This window comes from Macrobrachium rosenbergii, chromosome 37 (genome assembly GCF_040412425.1).
Source record: "Macrobrachium rosenbergii isolate ZJJX-2024 chromosome 37, ASM4041242v1, whole genome shotgun sequence".
NCBI lineage: Eukaryota > Metazoa > Arthropoda > Malacostraca > Decapoda > Palaemonidae > Macrobrachium > Macrobrachium rosenbergii.
In genome coordinates this window covers 36,945,763-36,968,781 of record NC_089777.1, presented here as the reverse complement: position 1 = coordinate 36,968,781, position 23,019 = coordinate 36,945,763, and the positions used below count along the sequence as shown (strand labels likewise).

At 35.6% G+C, this 23,019-nt stretch overlaps 1 protein-coding gene across 11 annotated transcripts in view; it reads left to right on the top strand.

Annotated features, from left to right (window-relative positions):
- Positions 1-23,019, top strand: part of Khc-73 (Kinesin heavy chain 73) — a 559,564-nt gene that overhangs the window by 181,421 nt on the left and 355,124 nt on the right. The window lies entirely within an intron of this gene.

The window sequence follows — 23,019 nt, the reverse complement described above, 5'->3', positions numbered from 1 at the left end:
ACAGGTGTGTCGCTATTTACTGCCAAAAGGTAACCCGAGAGGACAGTCTGTCTGTTTGTCCGTCCACTGGTGAAACCTGTCGTCGCCGTCGTCGTCCAGCAACTGTTCCAATGCAGTGACGGCAACCAGCCACTTGCTCATACCACCTCATACTCATTCCCTCTCCCCGTACCCATTCCCCCATTCCCCTCCTCATGCATACCCCCCCTTCTTTCCACCCCATGCCCCACTCATTCATGCAACCTCACCCTTATCACCTCATCCTTCCTCACCTTATTTTCCTTACTGATACTGCATATCCTCACCCCTTCACTTCTTCCCCCAGGTTGACCACCTCACCCTTACGGTTCCTTCGTCTCTCACTTATACCACCTCATCCTTATATCTACGCCCACTCCTAGCTCCTTAACCTTAAACGTCTCTCTCTTTTTCGTTTTTGTCTCTCAAACCACCTCAGACTTATGACTGCCCTTCCTCCCTCAAATCCCCCCTCTCACTCATAACCCTTCTCCCTTACGCCTCCTCCTCACAGTCATCACCTCATACTTCACTCTTACGACCTCATATATATTCTTCTTTCTCCCTTACACCCACATGTATTACTTCGCCCTTATACTTGTTCGTTCTCCTCCTCTTACTTACACTATACCCCATTCGTATGGGCCTCACCCCTGTCTCATATCACCTCAGTCCCACACCCCTACACTCCTCTTTTTGCCTTCATTGCTGCTTGCATATCCAGGGGCTGCATGTTTCGGGGAATCATGGGTATGTGGAATGGGTGACTGTTACTCCCCATTGCGTGTGGGTATTGCCTTGGGTACCACCTAGGCCATCAATATACCGCCTGAGGGAGACATGATGTGTTTTGGTGTACAAACTTTTGGACAATCGTGGAATTTCAGGGATTACCGGAGGTGGGGGATAATTTCAAGATGGGGGTTAGTAGGTATCATGGGCAGCTTTGACTCACCTACTGTCATTCTATCCCCCTGGAGTGGGGAGGAGAGTCTTGGTGGGTAGGAGATGGTGGGGTGGTATCGTGGTCCACCTTCCCATCCCTTTGTTAGTTGCCAGATGCCATCATGTGATTCATTTCTTTTTTATGAGACGGGATGTTCACTTAATGCATGGAGGGCCTTTCGGTCCAGTTGGGAAGGAGATATTATTATTATTATTATTAAATTATTATTATTATTATTATTATTATTATTATTATTATTATTATTATGAAAACAAGCCAGAATGCTCTAAACGTTCCAGGCAAGTTTCTAGAAGGTCTCTGCTTGAAAAAAGACAAAATCATTAAAAAAGCGTCAGGATTATTGTGAAGGTAAGTGATCGCTTTTGTTTTATTTTTTATATTTATTTATTTTAATTGATGTCAATTTCAACCCACAGATAAACGTCCTCTTAGCTGCCAGACATATCTGCAGAATGAAATGACAAATTCCCTCAAATTATCTTTTTTATATATATATATATATATATATATATATATATATATATATATATATGTATATATATGTATATATATGTATATATATATATATATATATATATATATATATATATATATATATATATATATATATATATATACAGTACATATACATATATACACACACACACACATATATATATATATATAATATATATATATATATATATATATATATATATATATATATATATATATATATATATATATATATCTGTATATATTCTATTTGATTGACAAATGGAAATTCAAAAGAAATAGGAAAAGAAACACAGTGACTCGATGATATCCTCTTGTAAAAGCAGAATAAAAAGAACAAGACTACAAAAGCTTCAGCAAAGAGGACTGAAGGGTGGGCGTAGGTGGCTTCAATAATGCCCAGGTATATGTACTGTACTAGTTGCTTCCCTTCCCGTGTCGACTATGGGATAGCCGATTCAGGGCCAGTGGAAGGGTTACATCATGCTCTGATGCGTGCCCTCTGTTGGACTCTCTCTCTCTCTCTCTCTCTCTCTCTCTGCTGTGCATCTGGCTTAGTGGTAAGCGCCCAGCGAACACACTCCGATACCTGCGTTCGATTCTCGAACAGGACGAGAGGGGAATAATCCTAAAATCCTGTGTGTCTCTTTTCACCCAACAAGGGAATTAGATACCTAGTTGTTAGTTGAACACTATCAGACGTGGGAAAAATATGTGCTTGATATACACACATATATATATATAATTTATATATATATATATATATATATATATATATATATATATATATATATATATATATATATATATATATATATATATATACTAAGGGAAAAATTGTTGAATGATGTATTTAAAAAACAACCCAAATACTAAAACAATTATCTGTGATGTAGTGATCAAGACTTGTTACCTCAGTCATCCTCTTGCTACCGTGGTGTTAACATCTGCTTCAGAAAAGTAACTTCTGAACCCATTGAAAATAAAAATTTTGAGATGAGAGCTAACATCAAGTTCTGACCAAGCTTGATTGGAAACCAGGAAAAATTATTGAAGCTTTGCAACAAGTTTATGGAGATTCTTCTCCATCTAAATCAGTTGTTTATGATTGGATAAAGCGATTTAAGGATGGTCACTAGGACCTCAAAGACAACCCAAAGAGGACCATCGACTGCAAAAAATGAAAGAATTGTGGCTTTGGTGCAGAATCTATGGATGAAGATCGTCTTACTATCGATATGATAGCTAATGAAACTGCCTCCCATGGTTCCGCATTTTCAATTTTAAATGAAAATCTTGGTTTGAGTAAACTTTCAGCACGTTGGGTCCCAAAAGCGTTGCGCGAAGACCAACTGCATCAAAGAGCTGAACTTTCTCTTGCTTTTAACGAAGATTGAATCAAATGAATCAGAGATTTTGACCGGATTGTTACTGGAGATGAAACTTGGATCCATCAATATGACCCAGAAAGTAAAATTCAATCAAAGCAATGGTTACCAAGAGGTTCAGCTGCACCAGTGAAGTTCAAAGTGGCGAGATCTGCCCAGAAGGTTATGGCAACAGTGTTTTGGGACTCCAAAGGAGTGATTTTGATTGATTTCCTTGAAGGACAAAAAACAATCACCGGGAACTACTACAAAGATGTTTTGCAAAAACTGAAGACTGCATTGGCTAAAAACGTCGAGGAAAGTTGCACCGCAGAATTTTGTTCCATCATGATAACGCTCCAGCACATTCATCTAGGGTTGCAAGAAAGTCCTACGGAAATTTAAAACTCTTCCACATCCTCCTTATAGTCCTGATCTTGCTCCTTCAGATTTTTTCCTGTTCCCAAAACTCAAGGAACACTTAAGATACCGGTTTGAATCTTTGGATGCTGCTAAACATGCAGTTTCAACATGGTTTAATAGAACCCAAATTTCTACAAAGAAGGGTTGCAGAGGTGGGAAAAGTGTATAGAGTTAGATGGTAGATATGTAGAAAAATGATGTTTGAATTTCCTTAAATAAAGAGTATATTGAATTTTTCCTGGAACTTTTGACTTACCCTCGTATATATATATATATATATATATATATATATATATATATATATATATATATGTGTGTGTGTGTGTGTGTGTGTGTGTGTGTGTGTGTGTGTGTGTGGCTATATATATACATTGCCTTTGAGGTATTATTGTTTTTATCCTTTTATTCTTGACTGTCGTCCTGTCTACGTCATAACCTGCAATAACAGCTCTTCTGCCTAAGAGAGATGGCTATTCATAGAGAAGGGCCCCTCTTCCAGGAAGCCTTTCCTCCGGATTTTGTTTATAGTGTCACCTCGGCCTAAGAATAGACACCCGACTGGAACGTTTCTCCTCCTGTGTGTTTCATAATAATAATACTAATAATAATAATAATAATGATTGTATGAATGAGAAGTGGCTGCTGATAATAATTATGCTAATTATATTTGTAAGGTGATGATGAATGTGATAGTCAAGGTTTTAGGCATGTTTATAACCTGCATTCATCCTCAATGTATAAAATCCCGTGTTTTTCCGTTAGGTACGTTACGTCATCGAGTCATGTATTTTTTATCTTGTTATGACGCATTGCCGCTGGTGGCAGACCGTTAAGCCTTGTTGCATGTTCCCGGAGCGATGTTGTTAATATATTAGTATAACTCGTGCACTTGTTCCTTCAAGCACAACAGTATTATAAATAAGGGTCGAGATGGTAAGACCGTACTTAAAGAACGTTGCACAAGTAAAGATTAAAATATAGATGCACATTTCATATTACTGAATAGATATTGTTGTCATATTCCTATGGAGCAAGCCAAAATGGCCTTTAAATCACAGAAAATTCTCGATTCAAATTAATGGCTCCTGTGGTACAATAAAACACACTTCTTGGCTGTAGTTAGTTTATTTTATTTTAGTTCCTCTCTCTCTCTCTCTCTCTCTCTCTCTCTCTCTCTCTCTCTCTCTCTAGCTTCGTAGATTAAGTAGTAACGCTCACAGGTCACAAGCTAGTAGGCCGATGTTCGAGATCCGAATCAGGCGAGGAAAGGAATAGTATGGGAGCCCTTCCCTTGAAATCTAGGATGTCTCTGTTGGCCCACGCATTAAATTATGTCTGATAGTCGACTGCTTTGAGTCGTGACTGACAGAGAGAGAGAGAGAGAGAGAGAGAGAGAGAGAGAGAGAGAGAGAGAGAGAGAGAGAGACGTGAGTTTTCAGTAGCTTACACAGTCAGATTATACCATTACATTATCACAATTATAACGGGGGTGGGGGTGTTGGACCTCTACTAGGTAACCATACCTATACCTCAGGGGGTGAAACCATTGATACCTTCCAGAAAATATTCCCGCTCTCGCTCTTTCAAGGGTTGTTATGTTTGTCAGAAGATTCAGTGGAAGTGGGAGAAAAACAGTTATTTGAGTTTTTTTTAATTTTTAATGAGTGGTCTCTTGTTTCTGTTTCCCATTCCCTTCTGTTACTTGTTTCTAATGAACACCATATTCTTTGGAAGCTTGAATTTCAAGTCATTGGCCTCTGTGGGCTTGTTCCATATGAATAGGGTTTATCTTCTGAATAATAATAATAATAATAATAATAATAATAATAATAATAATAATAATAATAGCAAACGAATGAGCCTTGTATTGAAAGAAGTTACATGAAACAAGAGGTCGTTTGGTCTCTCGTTGAGGAATATTTTGGTCGCCAGTAAGTAATTCTTCAAAAAGATCGGTGTTTTTGACACTGACAGTATGAATGGAAAAAAGATGGGTAAAGGAAAACAAAAAGATTATTTGGTGCCAACAAGTGATACCTACTGGAGTGATCATTAGAAAAGCGTGAAGGGAACCAAAAAGAGTATAATTGCGTAGCACTTAAAATCACACGTTCACACTTGTCAAACTCTCACCTGCGAGCGCACCGACCCATTGACATAGAATTTTAAAAGAGAATTCAGAAGTACACTTCACTGGCATTCTTCGACGTTAGCAGGGGGATGGGAGGGAGGGGAGTGTCCATAGCAAGGAGGAGGAACTGCGGGAAAGTAATTGGACCTTTTCATAGCCGATGAAAGAAATCCTTTGACCTTGGGATGGATCGGAGGACGTCGTGATTGCTTTTTGGGGCGCTCGTAGAATATCAGTAGGTCGATTATTTTCTCTCTCTCTCTCTCTCTCTCTCTCTCTCTCTCTCTTACGGTTTAGGTGAGGTTTACTTCAAGGGACCGAAGGAAGGGTACGTTAGGGAATGGAAACTATAAAGATTTTAATTTTTGTATTGATAGTTTAACCATCTCGGTTCTGGGATATGCTTTTTAGTGTGTAGGGTTTTGATCTAATATGTTTCGAGCTGAACCATGCTATGAAGTATTTGTTGAAATGAAATGCCGAAGAAACCGAAATAAACTAGATGAAAGAAACAACGATTCTATGAAAAATTTAATGAGAATGACAGAAACGGAAATGTATTTCCTTCAAGTTAGCAGCTGTTGAACACAATAGTACTGATTGTCTAAGTTTCAAACATCTCTCTCTCTCTCTCTCTCTCTCTCTCTCTCTCTCTCTCTCTCTCTCTCTCTCTCTCTCTCTCTGGTCTGGCCTCGTAGCGTGCTACAAGCGTGCTCAGCCACAAAGTTCCGGACCTGCGTTCGATTCTCGAACCGGACGATCTTAAGTAGTGAATTATGTACCCTTTTGTTAGCTGTGTTGTAGGTTGTAGCTTAGGGAGGTAAGAAATAGAGAAAACGTCACCAGACGTTGGTGTTCATTGCTCTGTCAATATATATGCCTTTACAATGTCCATTACCTCGTCGAGGTATTCCTCATTTAACTGGTGTAAAGCCATTCATAAGACATATATTTCTCTCTCTCTCTCTCTCTCTCTCTCTCTCTCTCTCTCTCTCTCTCTCTCTCTCTAAAAGAGAAAATGAACTCTACATGCATGCATTCTGCAAAGAGATAGAACACGAGTCCCCTCCTCTCTCTCTCTCTCTCTCTCTCTCTCTCTCTCTCTCTCTCTCTCTCTCTCTCTCTCTGCAAAGAGAGAGGGAGGAAAATAAGTTCATTTTTGCAGCGGCAACTATTTCAGAGGCGCCCCGGGTATTAATTCCCCTCTCGGGCATTCTGCCGATATTTCCTGGGGTTGATCTGGAGTCTCGGACAATCACACGGAAAGGCATTTAAAGGAGAGAGAGAGAGAGAGAGAGAGAGAGAGAGAGAGAGAGAGAGAGAGAGAGAGAGAGAGAGAGAGAGAGCTGATGTTAGAGCAGATAAGTAAAGAAAGGAGCATATGTTGTAAATATTTTTCAGTCTTATCAATTTGCGTAGATTCACAACTGATAATTAGGAAGATGAATATATTGAAAGGTATATAAGTAGGGTTTTATGGAAGTGGTAGGCGTCAACTGGGAAAAGAGCTGTTAAAAAGGTAAAGTAGATGATAAAGTTATTAAACGTAAAATGAGATGTAGAATGGTAAACGGTGTAGTAGATATAAGATGACAAAGAAGGATTTACAGCAAGATTTGTAAATGGAAAGGTAGAGATATTTAATTGTCATTCTGAAGACAAATGTTGCAAGGTAAAGTTTTGAATGTAAACCTAGTAGAGAAAGATGCTGAACGGTAATCGGGAAGAAAAAACGGAAACTTAAATGTTAGGATAAAAATATTCATAAATGTAGAGAGAAAAACGGATAACGGAAAATACGCTGAAATATCGACGGAATTGGACGAACGAAGCGTAGGAGGAAAGATTATGGGAAAAAGATTTTCGTCCCCCAAAAAGATGAAGTCATTTTCGTGATGATTTATGTTGAGGCCACGATGGTTGGGAACCCAAATTGGCGATGGAGCAGCAGTTCGAGGAGATGAACTGATGAAGGGTGGAGAGAGAGAGAGAGAGAGAGAGAGAGAGAGAGAGAGAGAGCGCCAAAAGGTGTGGCACTCTGGAGCATTTCCCACTATCAGGTTTGCTTCCGTTACTTTGATGGCTTTCCTTATATAGTCCTCATCCTTGACCCATTTTATTTCCAACTTTATTAGTTTTAATTTCATTCGTTATATTACCATCTGTATTTTTTCTACTTTTTCGTTATATCCTCCATCCTTAGTCCTCTGCTGCTTGAAATTTATGTGACGCTGATGCAATCATGTTATGATTTCAGATAATCCTAAATAAATAAGTTACTAAATTTTAATAGATATGTACGTAATTCCATCTGAATTTGACCGTATTCATCTTTTTATTGGTCTCACTATTATTAGCTGGGCCCGTGGTTACTGCAAGGAAAAACGTTAATTCGGAATTGCACATACAATGTGAAACATGGCAAAAATATGATCCTAAAAATTGAAAAGCGCAAGAAAAGCTTAATCCTGAACTGCTAGAAGTATAGCATTTGTACAAAAGAATGTTCCTTTAATAATAATAATAATAATAATAATAATAATAATAATAATAATAATAATAATAATAATAATAATAATGGTTACAAAAGAAAGAACAGTGATACTTGTGCATTTTATTTCGGCGCTCATTGGAAAAGAAGACGAGATCAAAATGTATTCATTGGCAAGGGTTTCACTATTTTTGTCTGTCGCCTCACCACTTCAGCGATGCTTTCAAATTTTGCAATACCCAGTAGACTTGGTAGCTAAATGGCTCATTTTCGTAGGTTGGCAACGAAAAGAATTGGTCATTGGGATTGATGTGGTAGTTTCGTTCATGCGTTGTCCGAGATTTTGCTCATTAGGAAGTTATAGAAATTAAAACTTTTTACAGTTGAATGCCTGAGAATTTTCTGTACACAATGCCCATTTCTATTCTTGTGTCTTTTCAAAGAATTTTTTTTTTCCAAATTTCCTCATGTTAGTATTTTGTTTATTTTGAGAAAATTCTTTCTAGGATTTTCAGAAATCATTACTGTCGTCTCTAAAGAAAATTAGCATTTCCTGAATAGCCAAGATTAGAAGGGTGAGTAGGTTGAAATGTTCTCTGACCCGAACACGCCCTCTCAGAAAATAGTTTCTCAGCCTCATTACAATCTTTTGCCGCTTGAAGAACACTCATAAGGTTTAGTGAAATTTTCAATGCGTATGGTTCAGCATGAAGCCTGTAGTTAACCGTACGCATGACCCAACTCTTTCATATGGATTTGTCTCTTAGCGTGAGTGAATAAACTTTATGACAAAGCCAAGACTTATCAGATATTGCCTTCCATGTTCATAAGGTACAAGAGAGTAAATGGCAGACAGGGTATTTCATAAATGTACACAGATTTATAAAATACAGACATATAAACATGTCGAAGTGCTTTATATGAGATGAAATGAAATTGATAAGGAAAGATCAGGTGAAAAAGGGCAATGTTGTATAATCTTTTTTGTTGTCTGTGAAACGCAGTGAAGTTCATTTTCAAGACCTAAAAATGGCAACGCTGTATCCAGCATTGCAGTTGCTGTTGGTGGCTTTTTTCCCCTTTAAATTTAAACCTCGGATGTAATGTGCATTAATGACTCCACCGCCATTAGGTGCCGGAATGCGACGTTCAAGAAGCAAAAAGGGAAACTTTCGCACAATTACGCCAAATTACTCCTTTGCCGTTTGAGATCCAGGCCTGGGATTGCTTCCCGAGGTTTTAAACGCTGCTGATTTTCTCACTTTTCTCACTCAAGTTGACGTCGCACCAACATGTGTCATTATTTTGCATTTTGCCGTCGAACAGTGAACCATTTTTTTTTTGTGTCGAATATTTTACCTAATAGTAGCTATTATAATTTTGTTGTCGAACGTTGCATTCGAGAACTAGTTTTTTTTTTTTTTTTTCGTCGAGCCCTTAATCGGACTCACGCTTGTTCGTTACGGCGATGTCTCACGAGCTCGTAAATAAGAAACTTACTTTTGCCAACAGAATTGTCTACACCGACGTTGTGGCGAAGGTTATGCTTGTAGTCCTTCCTGTTGGTTACATTAATTGCTTTTCCCATATTTTTCATAAATAGCAGAGGATACGAAGTGAAATAAATACTTGAAATTGTGAACTGAGTTACAGTAAAAGATTAGGGTATAACTTCCTTCGTGACATGCGGGCAAGTTATACTGTGAATTCATGATGTTATTTTCCATATGAGATTTAAATGGTATTTTGCGGTTTTAGAAGTAAAGAGTCTGTATAGATCTTTGATGATGGAGAACTGTGTCTGAGAGATTACGATCTCTGCAGAAAAGAAAAGAATGTGCTTTTCGTTTCATATGTTTTTGATTATGAAGGAAATCATAAAATTTTGAATGACGTGCAAAGGAATTGAGACATGTATTTATACATTGCTGTGGTGTACTGAAATTTAATAAATAAAAGCTAAGTAAAAGATGACCTTGACATTGCTTTTCTTATTGCAAATACAGTTTATTTTTTAAATTATTGGCAGTGACTTTTATGGTCACTTTGCGTGATACTACAAGATAAACTTTCTGATTGTTCTTTCGGCCTCATATGAATGACTTGTTGCTTTCATTAGCGGTACAGTTGCATGCAGTGCATAATTCCTTTTTATTGTCCCACTAACCTGTCGTCAGATATGAATTCTTGGTTTCTTGTTTTTACTTATTATTAATGCATATTGTTAGATGTTGGCTGGAACTTTTTTGTTTCTGATAGTTTTTGGATAGGTTTAAATGTAGAAGATACATTTACACGCAATCCCAGGTAATTATTTGAATGAATAGTCTCACTACTGTTGGTTTATTTTATTGATGCTGGCTATTGCTATTACTACTACTGGTACCCCGTAGGGAGGTAGTGTCCCATCTGTGCACTTCACGCGGTGCACTGTAAGCATTACTTAAGGTTCTCTGCAGCGTCCCTTCGGCCCGTAGCTGCAACCCGTTTCATTCCTTTTACTGTACCTCCTTTCATATTCTCTTTCTTATCTCACTTTTCGCCCTTTTATAATATTGTTGTTCTATAATGCAGCGCTGAGTGATCTCGTGGGTCCCAGCGCTTGGCCTTTGCCCTAAATTTTTATTCCATTCCATTTCATACCATTACTTTTTTCTTCTTTACATCGCTATTTGTACTGCCACCCTGTCTCATATTTTTTCTTCTTATAAGGATCATAATGGGCTCATGTGCCAGGAATTTCCTGTAGTCGATGTTGAGTAGACATCATTGTATGACTCATCCCCGTCTACGCTTCTCAGCCAGAGGAGAGGATTTGCATAAAATTTACATTACCGGGTGAGCCATGAGTAGAGATTCATTCACTCAAAGTTGAGAAATATCAGACAAAATAAGTAAAAGGAAGAGTTAAGGAAGGAGATATTGTTTGAAAGGATTTTGTAATAGGTTAAGGCGTGATATGCTTATAAACCGCACAAGAAACAGTTTTCATGTCTCAGTAAAATGTGAACTGATGTAGTTTCGTTTTTCAGTGGATAGAAATGCCACGCCTTTCAGCCATGTTACAGATGTCAGATATCATTTGAGTTCGACGAGATTTTGTGTGCCCTGTCGTATGCGTCTCGTTGCTGACACAAGCCATGCCTTATCAACATGAAACATTTCCGTGGATTGTCCAGAGCTAGCTTATGTGGGTCAGGTTTATTGTAATGTTCTAGGATGTGTTTGGCAGCTGTGCAGGCAAGAAGGCGGGGCCTGTATCAGAGCTTAATTTGACAGGAAGTGAATCACTTGATCTGACTTGAATCTTTTATCTGAGCTTAAATTGTCTTATTTGGATCTTTTTCCTGAGCGTAAACTGTCTTATTTGAATCTTTTACCGGAGCTTAAATTGGCAAGAAATGAGTCACCTGATCTGACTTGGCTTTTTCATGCTTATTATTTGGAGGTACTCTTAGTGGTCATTATTTTATTGTATGGTAAGAGTGTAGGACTCAATCAACATGTGTTCTCACATGTTTTATGGATGCTACAGTTACCAGTTGAATATGTTGGAACTTTGGAAGAAACAGAGTATTACAGACACTGCAGTCAAACTTTGAAACCCGGTGTATGTTATTATAACTGTCCATAGTGAGGCGCAAGAGCTATCAAAGTATATATTTATATATTTATATATATATATATATATATATATATATATATATATATATATATATATATATATATATATATATATATGTATATGTGTGTGTGTGTGTGTGTGTGTGTGTGTGTAGTGTGTGTGTATAAGCAATTATGAATATTGAAAAGGTGTGCCGATGATACCATTGTATACTTTACAATCCCAGTGAACGCTGAATGGAATTAATTGATGCTGGTTTAAAATTGGGAACTCATGAATGTTTATGGTTTTGTAAAATGAATGATTTTCACTGTTTTCATTCGTACTTTTATTTTTTGTTTATTCATACTGCCAGATATTAATTACTGACTGTTGTAGCTGGTGGTTATATTTGATTGGAAATATATATTTTTATCTGGCAGACATTTGATATTGCTTTGATGTCCGATAACAATAGCTCGTTGAAAAATATATATATATATATATATATATATATATATATATATATATATATATATATATATATATATATATATATATATATATATATACACATATATACGTATATATATATTATATGTATGTATGTATAATGTAAAGCCACAGATATAGTGTAATATCAATTCACAGTACACTGGGAATAACTTACACCCATAGATTATTGCTTCTGTCCCGGCCCTTTAAAGGTATGCCTATGCACACACACTATATACCTGATATAACAATATATATATATATATATATATATATATATATATATATATATATATATATATATATATATATATATACTGTGTATATATATGTATAATGTACAGTATGTGTTTATATATGTGTATGTGTGTGTGTGTGTGTGTGTGTATATGTGTGTGTGTGTGTGTGTGTGTGTGGGGCGGGGCTGGATGGTTTGGGCGCACCTGAAATACTGAAAAAAAAAAATTCAATACGAGTGAATCCTGACTTTTTTATTTATCTTTTGTACAGCTCTTAAACAGGTATAAATTTACGCTATATGCTGTAGGATGAAAGCACAATACAAGCAAAAACTGTTGACAATTGACGGAGTATTTTATCGTTAATTATGACACTCACCCTGAGTGTGCTCCTCACCAGTCTTGTTTCGAAGAACTCCTGACCTCACGACTCTCTTATTTCTAAATGGAAAATAACTGACGTATATTCTGGTTGTCATTTGGACCTCACTAATTACAGCTCTTTAAATTCTTACGTTTTGCATATTTACTTTCAGAAGAATAGTTCAAGTTCATTACCAGTACATTCTTTTATTAAACTGGACATACTATAAACTGAATTTTTAGTGCATGTCCAAATAGTAGTGGGATTTTAATAACTAACATTGACGAAAACCGCTCCGTTTTCTTTAACGTAGCTTACACAGTCTATTTTTGAAGTTATTCAGTTTTCTGTTGTAGTTACTTTTCAGTTTAGCAAATATAAACGCCATCACACGAACTACATAGAATTATATATATATATATATATATATATATATATATATATATATATATATATATATATATAACTTTTCCTTTAAAGACAGTTCTTTACAAATTTTTTTATTCTATTAGCATTGTAAATACGATATTAACACTAAATGTTTAAAGCAAATAGAGACTATCTGTAAAGATTATTAGTGTATGGCAGTGCAAGTAAGTTTTTGTTGTTTATTGTTTATACATACCTACATGAATCTATGCATACATTTACGTATATTAATTTTCTTTATTCAGAGGAGAATGAAATGTCCAGAAACAAATTCACATTGGCTATACCTGAAGAAAAAATAAGGAATTTGTGTACGTATATTACAGAAACAATGTTGCGAAAGCACTGATATTTTGACATATATTAGTGAACATAACCTCTCACGCAAACATTTGATCTCGATGGGAACAGCTGTCTCCATGATGGGTATGTGCAAATGCACATACATGGTACAAAATGCAGCCCATTGTTATTCGGGATCACAAACCTCAAACAAGCTGATGCGACAAATGTTATGAATGTGATAAATGCGTGTGCACTCACACGCTGTGTATGTCAGTTGGACTTTTCAGAGGCCTATAGCCTAGTTGCTGTGCGTAGGTAATACTTGGTTCTGACTGGTGTTTTGTTATAGTGAGTTTTTAACCTATTTTGTTATAATGAATTTTAACCTATTTTGTTATAGTGAGTTTTAACACATTTTGTTATAGTGAATTTTAACTTGTTTTGTTACAGTGAATTTTTAACCTATTTTATTATAGTGAATTTTAACTTCTTTTGTTGTAGTGAATTTTAACCTGCTCTTTGCGTCACATTAGACCCTCATACTTATAATCCGAAGGACTTGATCTGAAGTGATGGGTGAAATTCTGAGCTAGACAAAGGTAAAGAGGGTGGACAGCTAAGCAGTGATCCCCATCGTGTTATTGGTATTGTTCCCTGAGAGGGGAGAGAGGGAGATAAGAGTTTCTTTGTGGTCCCGTGGTGAAATATACGTTTTATGTCGAATTATCTGGGCGAAGGGGATCCTTATGTTCCGAGTGACAAAAGAACTAGAATAAAAGAAGCTATAAAGCTGCCTTGGGACGTTATGGTCCAGTGTCTAAGTTCATTCATGTCACATAGAATTATAGCTGTTATTGTCATATTCTTTCGTCTTATGTTTTTCTCCCTATATTACAACTTCAGAGAGCTCTGTTTTCCTTTTTGTGGGTGAGGGAAAACACAGGCCGAAAATAGGATATCAAATGTTTGCTTGAACAACAGTTAAAAGATTGGCTAGAAAAAATAAGGCAATTTAAGTTCTTTATGTGTAAAGTCTCCTTGGCTAGTTAATCCAAACCCAGGAAAATTAATTATTTTTACTCTTTTATTCTTTTAACTTTTAGTGTCATTAAACTCATCAGCAAATAGGAGTTCGAATGGCATGCCTTCTTTTTTCGAGGTCACAGACCCTTCTTTACATATTCACTCGAGCGCAGGCACGTTCTAGAATTGAAAGTCATTTAAGTGGATGGGTGATTAATGCCCACCCGTTTTTCCCCTCCACAATAATTGGGATTTTGAATTTTATGAATATTTGCCTTACTTCATTGTTTGCTTAACCTCTCTCTCTCTCTCTCTCTCTCTCTCTCTCTCTCTCTCTCTCTCTCTCTCTCTCTCTCTCTCTCTCTCTCTCTCCGGAGTGAGAGGGAGCGATGGTTTTGGAAAAGGTGACATAGGAAAGTTGAAGAGAAATAAGAAATTAGAGAAGAGGGTTGCTAAGAGTGGATTTGATTTTTTTGGAGGGGTACTGAGAAAAATAATGCGGTACTGATTGGTAAATTGCATAGAAATGCTGATTTTTTTTTTTTTGTATAATCTGACCTCCTTTTCACATCAGCATAAACAAGGAAATTATATTTTCTCTCTCTCTGGTTATTATCCTTCTGTGTAGATGACAGAAGTGGTTAATATGTAAGTTTTCTGCGGGTTTCGTCCACAATTCAGCAGTTTATGTATAAATGTGTCAATAATCACAGTATTCGTTTTTCGGGAACCAACTTCTGTTAGGGCAAAGGTATATATACATATACACATACACTACATATGTGTGTATAATATATATATATATATATATATATATATATATATATATATATATATATATATATATATATATATATATGTGTGTGTGTGTGTGTGTGTGTGTGTGTGTGTGTGCATATATATATGTACATAATATATATATTTTATAATTAACAATTTCGTATATAGTTTTTTATATACTTTTTTTAACTTTGGCGTCATAAAAAGGCACAATTTTATACATACATACATACATACATACATACATACATATACATACATACATACATACTCAATGCTTTATAATAACATTTCGAAATTGTGACCTTTAACAACAGGCACCCCAGGTGCCAATTTCATCTATCAGTTCTCGCAACGCATAAAGCAGCCCCTCCTAGCTGTAGAGAGCCCAAGTCCATTAAACAAGGACGAACTTCCCTGTAAACACTAAGCAGTAAACTTCGATGGCCTTCAAGTGGCCAAGAAATGTCGGCGACTTCGTGGACTGCAGTTGAAAGTCTGGTATACTCTGGTAGTGTCTGTTTTGAATGTCGGTTGTTGTTGCTTGTTTTTTCCTAATTAACATTCTAACCGGATTTATTTAGCACGGTATTTTAAGGTCCTCTTATGCCTGTTTTATAGAGATGTGTGCACATTCAGAATGATGGCTTTAATTTTTCATGCATCATAATTCATTTGTTAATTTTATCCATTTATTCATTCAAATGCCCCATTACAAATATCCTGGTTTCTTAAGATTGACACACACGCGCGCACACACACACACTCACACACACACACACACACACACACACACACACACACACACACACACACACACACACACACACACACACACACTATTACTCTACTACACTTTTCGTTCCCGTTGTATTTAGGTAGCAGAGACTCTTCAGCTATGGCAAACTGCTCTTCTAGAAGGCCACACCAAAATTAGACTATTGTTCTCTAGCCTTGGATATTATCATAACCTCTGAGTCATGACCTTCCACTGCCTTGGATTAGAGTTCTCTTGTGTGAAGGTGCACTCAAGCAGACTTTTCTGTCCATTGTGTCTTCTCGTGTTTTCCCGATTGGTTGTTGAGCCGCTTGAAGAAGGCCAAGGATACCTGGTGTTTTATGAAGGGATTGCCTTATCTAGATCTTTTACTTACATTCAGTATTGACCTTCATTTTCAAAACCATCTCGACCGCCCTTCCTTCAGAAGAAATGGCTATCCCGGAGGGTATCTTTCCTCAGTAATGTTATTTTGTTAGGTAAGTGTGTTTGGGGTGTCTGGCTCTGTCGATTACTTCCATATTTTTTTATAACTTATGTAGGTAAAGTTTTGTACACCTGTTAGCAAAACGTCTTAATGAGCATACTGAAAATAATCATCGTTCCGTCGTTTGCATTCTGGGTTTCGCAAGGGCCCTTGTGATGCTAGTGTCTTCCAGAAATCCCAAGATTCTTGTCACGAAGTTCGTCTGATTGGCCTTTATTGCTGTTTTTTGTTTTTGTTTTACAGTGTTAATCATGAAACCCTTATTTTTAAACTTGGAAAAGTTGGAGTGGATGTACATTTTCTTAGTATTATTGAATTTTAAATAAAAATTGCATAGCATAACGACTACATGAATGTAATATCTGGCATTCCCCAGAGTAATAATACTTCAGATAATATATACGTATGATAAGTGACATGGTCTTGAAAGGAAGGTTTTTGCTTATGCAAATGATGATTATGGTCTTCTCATTATAGATCTGTGTTTGTTGAATTTCTTGACAAGAGATTTAGCTAAAATTGGTGCATGGTGCAGATCTTAGGGGATGAAGGCGAACCCTAACAATTATTAATATATATATATATTCATGTGATGTCTTGTTTTACTTTAGTTTTGTGTAAAAGAAAATTGTTGTGCCGGTTTTGTCTGTCCGTCCGCACTTTTTCTGTCCGCCCTCAGATCTTAAAAACTACTGAGGCTAGACGGCTGCAAATTGGTATGTTGATCATCCGCCCTCCAATCATCAAACATACCAAATTGCAGCCCTATAACCTCATTAGTTTTTATTTTATTTAAGGGTAAAGTTAGCCATAACCGTGCTTGTGGCAACGATATAGGTTAGGCCACCACCGAGCCGTGGTTAAAGTTTCATGGGCCACTGGCCATGCAGTATTTTACCAAGACCACCGAAAGATTGATCCGTTTTCGGTGGCCTTGATTATACGGTTTAGCGGCTGTACAGAAAACTTGATTGCACCGAAGAAACTTTGGCTCATTTTTTATTTACTTATTTTCTTTTTTTAACTTCACTGCACAACTCGCTGGTAGTACCGCGAGAATTCAGGAAATAGGTGGACATTTGGCAAGAGTAATCTGGGATTTGAAAACTGCTCAGCATAAGTGTCCCTCTTCTGAAGCTTTTAGAAGTTCCATTAGGCGATATGCGAAGGATTAATGGGTTTAGGCGTTTGTTTATTGTTGAAATAACTCCGGATTCAGAAGGTGTTTGCACTGAATTAAGGTTACTTTTACATTCAACGAATATGTGTCATTTTCAGTTAACTGAGTGTGTCGTGACAATGAAGTATATAATTAAATGAAATGCATTTGCGGGAAGTCATTTCTGGTAGTTATATTTTGCCCGTAGATGCTATGTAAATTTATAAATAGATGAATAAGTAGACTTATGAAATTGTCTGATTTCTGGTAAGTAAATTTTGCCACCTTCATCAGATACAAAAGGGTAAATAATCTCCATCATTCCTCCTTGGGTAGCTTTTGCAACACACCGTAACTTATTGTCTCTTACACCACATCACCAAGTTTGTAGTAATTTTCATTAAGGTAGAGCTAAGTAAGTAAATAAATAGACTGATAAATTAAGATGAAATAATTCCCAGCTTTGGAAGTGATGTTGACTCAACTCTGCCGCTAAAAGGAGTTTAGATCATTTGCAAATTGAATATAGCTGTGGCTGCAATGATGCACTCTCCTTTTAAGGGCACAAAATACTCGTAAAGGCGAAGAAGGACTTTGCTGAATATAGACAAAATGTACGTGAAATAGTCCGTAAATACTTGTGTTGGGAGAAAACAAATGCAACAAATCTTGAAGAAAATAATGCTTTAGAATCAGGGTAGAAAAATGCGAGGATAGAGGAAGTAGACACCTAGAAATCAGAAAATACTCCTGAGAGCGAAGGCAGAAATTACCCGTACGAGGCAGAAAGTGCCTGGACGACAGCGTCGCAAAACATTCTTAGAGCAGAACCAGAAATTCTTTGTAATATTATGGGAGAAACATACGACACCGTCAAGCATTTGGTTTGTTTGTACTTTCATGTTAAGCTTCTGTGTTTCCAAATTTTACTTGGTTTTATAAAATAGTTTGACAGATTATAAGCTAGGAAAATACTGTTTTAATGATGTTCCTGTCTCACATTAGTATTGATTGTTTAAAAACACGGATTATATATATATATATATATATATATATATATATATATATATATATATATATATATATATATATATATTTGTGTGTGTGTGTGTGTTGATAATAATTCTTTATGCTTTTGAGATTGGGAGACATCGGAAGGACAGATCCTGTCGGTTCTCAGCAAGTTTCTAGGGATGGGGTTGTGAGGCTTACGAATGTTTCTTTGCCCTAGCTGACTCTGCAAACGTTCAGATTTGAGTCAACTGAAAGGCAGCAAGTTGGGGTGGACATGGTAGTTTAACGGATGTGGTTGTCACAGCTACGGTTTTTCGGAAAAGGCATGTTGCTGGTAACCTCATCCAAATAGAAGAAATCTGTTACATAATGTTGCCCATCCTCTCAGTTATTACTATTATTATTGTTATTATTGAGAAGTAAAAGCCACAGTAGTGTTGAAAATATATATGTATATAACTTTGTGCATAAGTATTTTTAACACTGCTGTGGCTTTTAATTCTCGATATGATAGCCTCGTTACAGGGTCGTCTTGTTTTATTATTATTATTATTATTATTATTATTATTATTATTATTATTATTCATATGGAACACGCCCACAGTGTTCATTTGGAAGAAGTAAGAGGAGGGAAAGGGGAAAAAGGCGAATATTGAAATACACAGACACTCACGCTCACACACAAGCATATGTATATGTACGTGCGTGTATATATACACCAGCCTGTCTGCATAGTGTATGAGTATAAATATGACGATGTATGTATAGCCTATATGCGCATCTTGAGTAACAAAGGCTATTGTGATGGAAAGACGACATTAGCATAAATCTTGGACAAACAATAGCTGTTTCTGTAGCAATCTGTTACAAGTTTCTCGTCCCTCCTTTTCCGATTCTGGACTTCTCTCCCTCCTCTTCCTGACTCTCTCTCTCTCTCTCTCTCTCTCTCTCTCTCTCTTATCATAAGGGACAAAACTTTTTCATCTTTTTTCCCGAAGGTGGGATACTCTCTCTCTCTCTCTCTCTCTCTCTCTCTCTCTCTCTCTCTCTCTCTCTCTCTCTCTCTCTCTTATCGCAAGAAGGGACAAAAACTTTTTCTCATTTTTTTTTTCCCGAAGGTGGGATACTCTCTCTCTCTCTCTCTCTCTCTCTCTCTCTCTCTCTCTCTCTCTCTCTCAAACACACACACACACACACAAGAAGGGACGAAAACATTTTTTCTTATCTTTTTCCCCGAAGGCGGGAATCTCTCTCTCTCTCTCTCTCTCTCTCTCTCTCTCTCTCTCTCTCTCTCTCTCTCTCTCTCTCTCTCTATTTGCCAGAGGAGGGAAGCAAAGATCCAGCGGAATTTCATATACAGCGAAGTTGACAAAAGGCTCTCGTGTCCATTGGAATAGAGATGAGGTCATTAAGCGGCGCTCGATCATGTGATGAAAAATGACTGGATAATGTCCCTGTATTTATTTTCTTCATTTTACTATCTTTGCGCACCTCTGTGTTTGTGTCTTTCTCTTTGCAATTTTTATAGGTTTTACTGAGATTTTCTCGTCATTATTAATTCTGCTGTTTATTTTTAATGCCCCTTGTCGAGGAAGTGTGTTATTAGATAGGATTATTAAGTGAAATTGTCACTGTTGTTAACGTCATTATTATTATTATTATTTTATTATTATTATTATTATTTGGCATTTCAATTACAAATCTAGATACTAATTATTATTATTATTATTATTATTATTATTATTATTATTATTATTATTGACATTTTAAATACAAATCTATATACTAATTATTATTATTATTATTATTATTATTATTATTATTATTATTATTATTATTATTATTATTATTATTATTGGGGAGGAGACTTTCTCTAAGGGCAGTAGCATTGAAAATAACGGCATTCAATTTGTGTAGAGTTTTCTCTATTCATCTTACAACCTTCCTTTCATGCAACCGGAAGTTTCGAGATTTGTATTTAAGTTGTTAATAATAATAATAATAATAATAATAATAATAATAATAATAATAATAATAATAATAATAATAATAATTATAATAATGGCTGTTTCTATGGCATTCAGTTTGTATAGTAGCCTCTATTCGTCTTACTATCTTACTTTCATCAGCGTGTAGCTGATGTATCAAGTTTCCTAAGGAAATATAAAGTTTTCCTGTTGTCTTGGTTTTATTATCTTTAGCGTTTCGACACACGCTCTGGTGGTCATTCACAAAGAGTGGATGGACTGACATGCAAGTTACACAGGTATATATAGCAGGCGTTGGTGGTGTACAGTTGACAGATCGGTTACATATACCTGTGCAGCTTGCATGTCAATCCATTCACTCTTTGTAAATGACCACCAGAGCGTGTGTCGCAGTTAGGGGTAATGAAACTAAGACAACAGGAAAACTTTATATGTCCTTAGGAAACTTGATATATCAGCTACACGCGGATGAAAGTAAGATAGTAACACGAATAGAGGATGCTATACAAACTGAATGCCATAGAAATGGCCATTATTATTATTATTATTATTATTATTATTATTTATTATTTATTATTATTATTATTATTATTATTTAAATACAAATCTCGATACTTTCGGTTGTATGAATAGTTATTGATTGGGTTGATGTATTTTCCTTTTTCTAAGTTACAAATTATTATTATTATTATTATTATTATTATTATTATTATTATTATTATTATTATTATTATTAGGCAATTTAATCTCGATACTTCCGGTTGTATAAATAGTTGTTGATTGGGTTGATGTATTTTCCTTTTTTCTAAGTTACAAATTTCTTATTTTCAAGTTTTAGTTTCCTGTGGAAATGCATTCACCCTGCATATTTTCACATATATTTTGTGATCTTGGTATTGATTAATTATGGTAAGAAAAGACGCCTCGTACTTCAGTCGTTTTCTACGAAGGGATGAATAGTTTATCGTGATTCTGTATCATTCGATTGTCAGACTGTCGTAGAAGAGTCTGACGACTGCCAATCTCTCCGTAATCTTTAATGTGTTCTGTAAATATATATATATATATGTCATATATATATATATATATATATATATATATATATATATATATATATATATATATATATATATATACATACATATGTGTATATATACATACATACACACATACATATATATATATATATATATATATATATATATATATATATATATATATATATATATATATATATATATATATATATATATAATATATATATATATATTTCATATGGATTGAATCGAGATAGGGTTCGGTGTTCTTGTTTGTGATTTAGGATCATAGCTTATATCCCATGTCTTATTATTTTTTCCTTCTATCGGACCTTGAATTACAGCTGGAAGACGGGTTATAGGTTGTTCCATGTTTGAGCAACCTGGCAATTTTGTAATTTTTCATTTTTCTCTTATAGGAGGTGGTCAAAGAAGGTGCTAGCTTTCTGAAGCTAACTTTCTGCATTTTTGCCAAGTATTTTGATGCGGATTTTCGAGCACCTTTAGTTGACTAGTTACTAAGTACAATGTTCACTGTTTAAGTCAATAGAAACGTGAAAGTATTTAAAGGAACATGAACGAATTGTTTCATCTCCCTGGGGAATCAAGCTAAGGATTGTTTATTGATTCTGCAATTATCCTTTATTAAGCAAAAGGACGTCCATTGAGAGTTGTGAATATTTACTCTAGCTTTTAAAAACTGCGTCTTTTTTAAAACATCAACCTACTAAATTTACTATGCAATAAACAAAAGTAATTTTAACTAAAGGTTTAGAGGTCATGATTCTCACTTCAGCAGCGAGAGGGGCAGTGTTTGACCTTATCGCTGCTGAAGTGGCGGTCATGACCACTACACCATTAGTTAAAATTACTTTTGTTTATTGCCTTGTAAATCTAGTAGGTTGATGCTTTTAAAAAGGAGTAGTTTTTATAAGCTAGAGTAAATGTTCACAATTCTCAGTGGACGTCCTTTTGCTTTAATAGAGGGCAATTGCAGAGTCAATAAATAATCCTTAGTACCCGTAAATCTTGTTTAAGTGGACAAACAGAGGTTGTTAGTCATTGAATTCAATTAACTGCGCAAGTGTTTTGTGTGAAGATACTTTTTGTTAAGAGAAAATTGCGATTCCTATTTTTAAGTTTTCTTTTGTTTGCGTGTTTCTGGTATTGTTATACAGAATATGTTTATTTTCGTAAAATTTGTTAAAAATATTCATAAATAAGTTTGGTAGTTTCAGGCTTTTATGTATATACATACAGACATACGTACATACAAGCTTGGAAACCGCCAATACTTACATATCAGTATTAAAAAAATTATAAAAACAAACAGGTCCAACAATACCAAAATCGTATATACAAATGAATGGCAACTTAAAAAAAGAATTCCAATTTTCTCTTACAAGTAACTTTAGAGGATATATGTATATATAAATATATATATG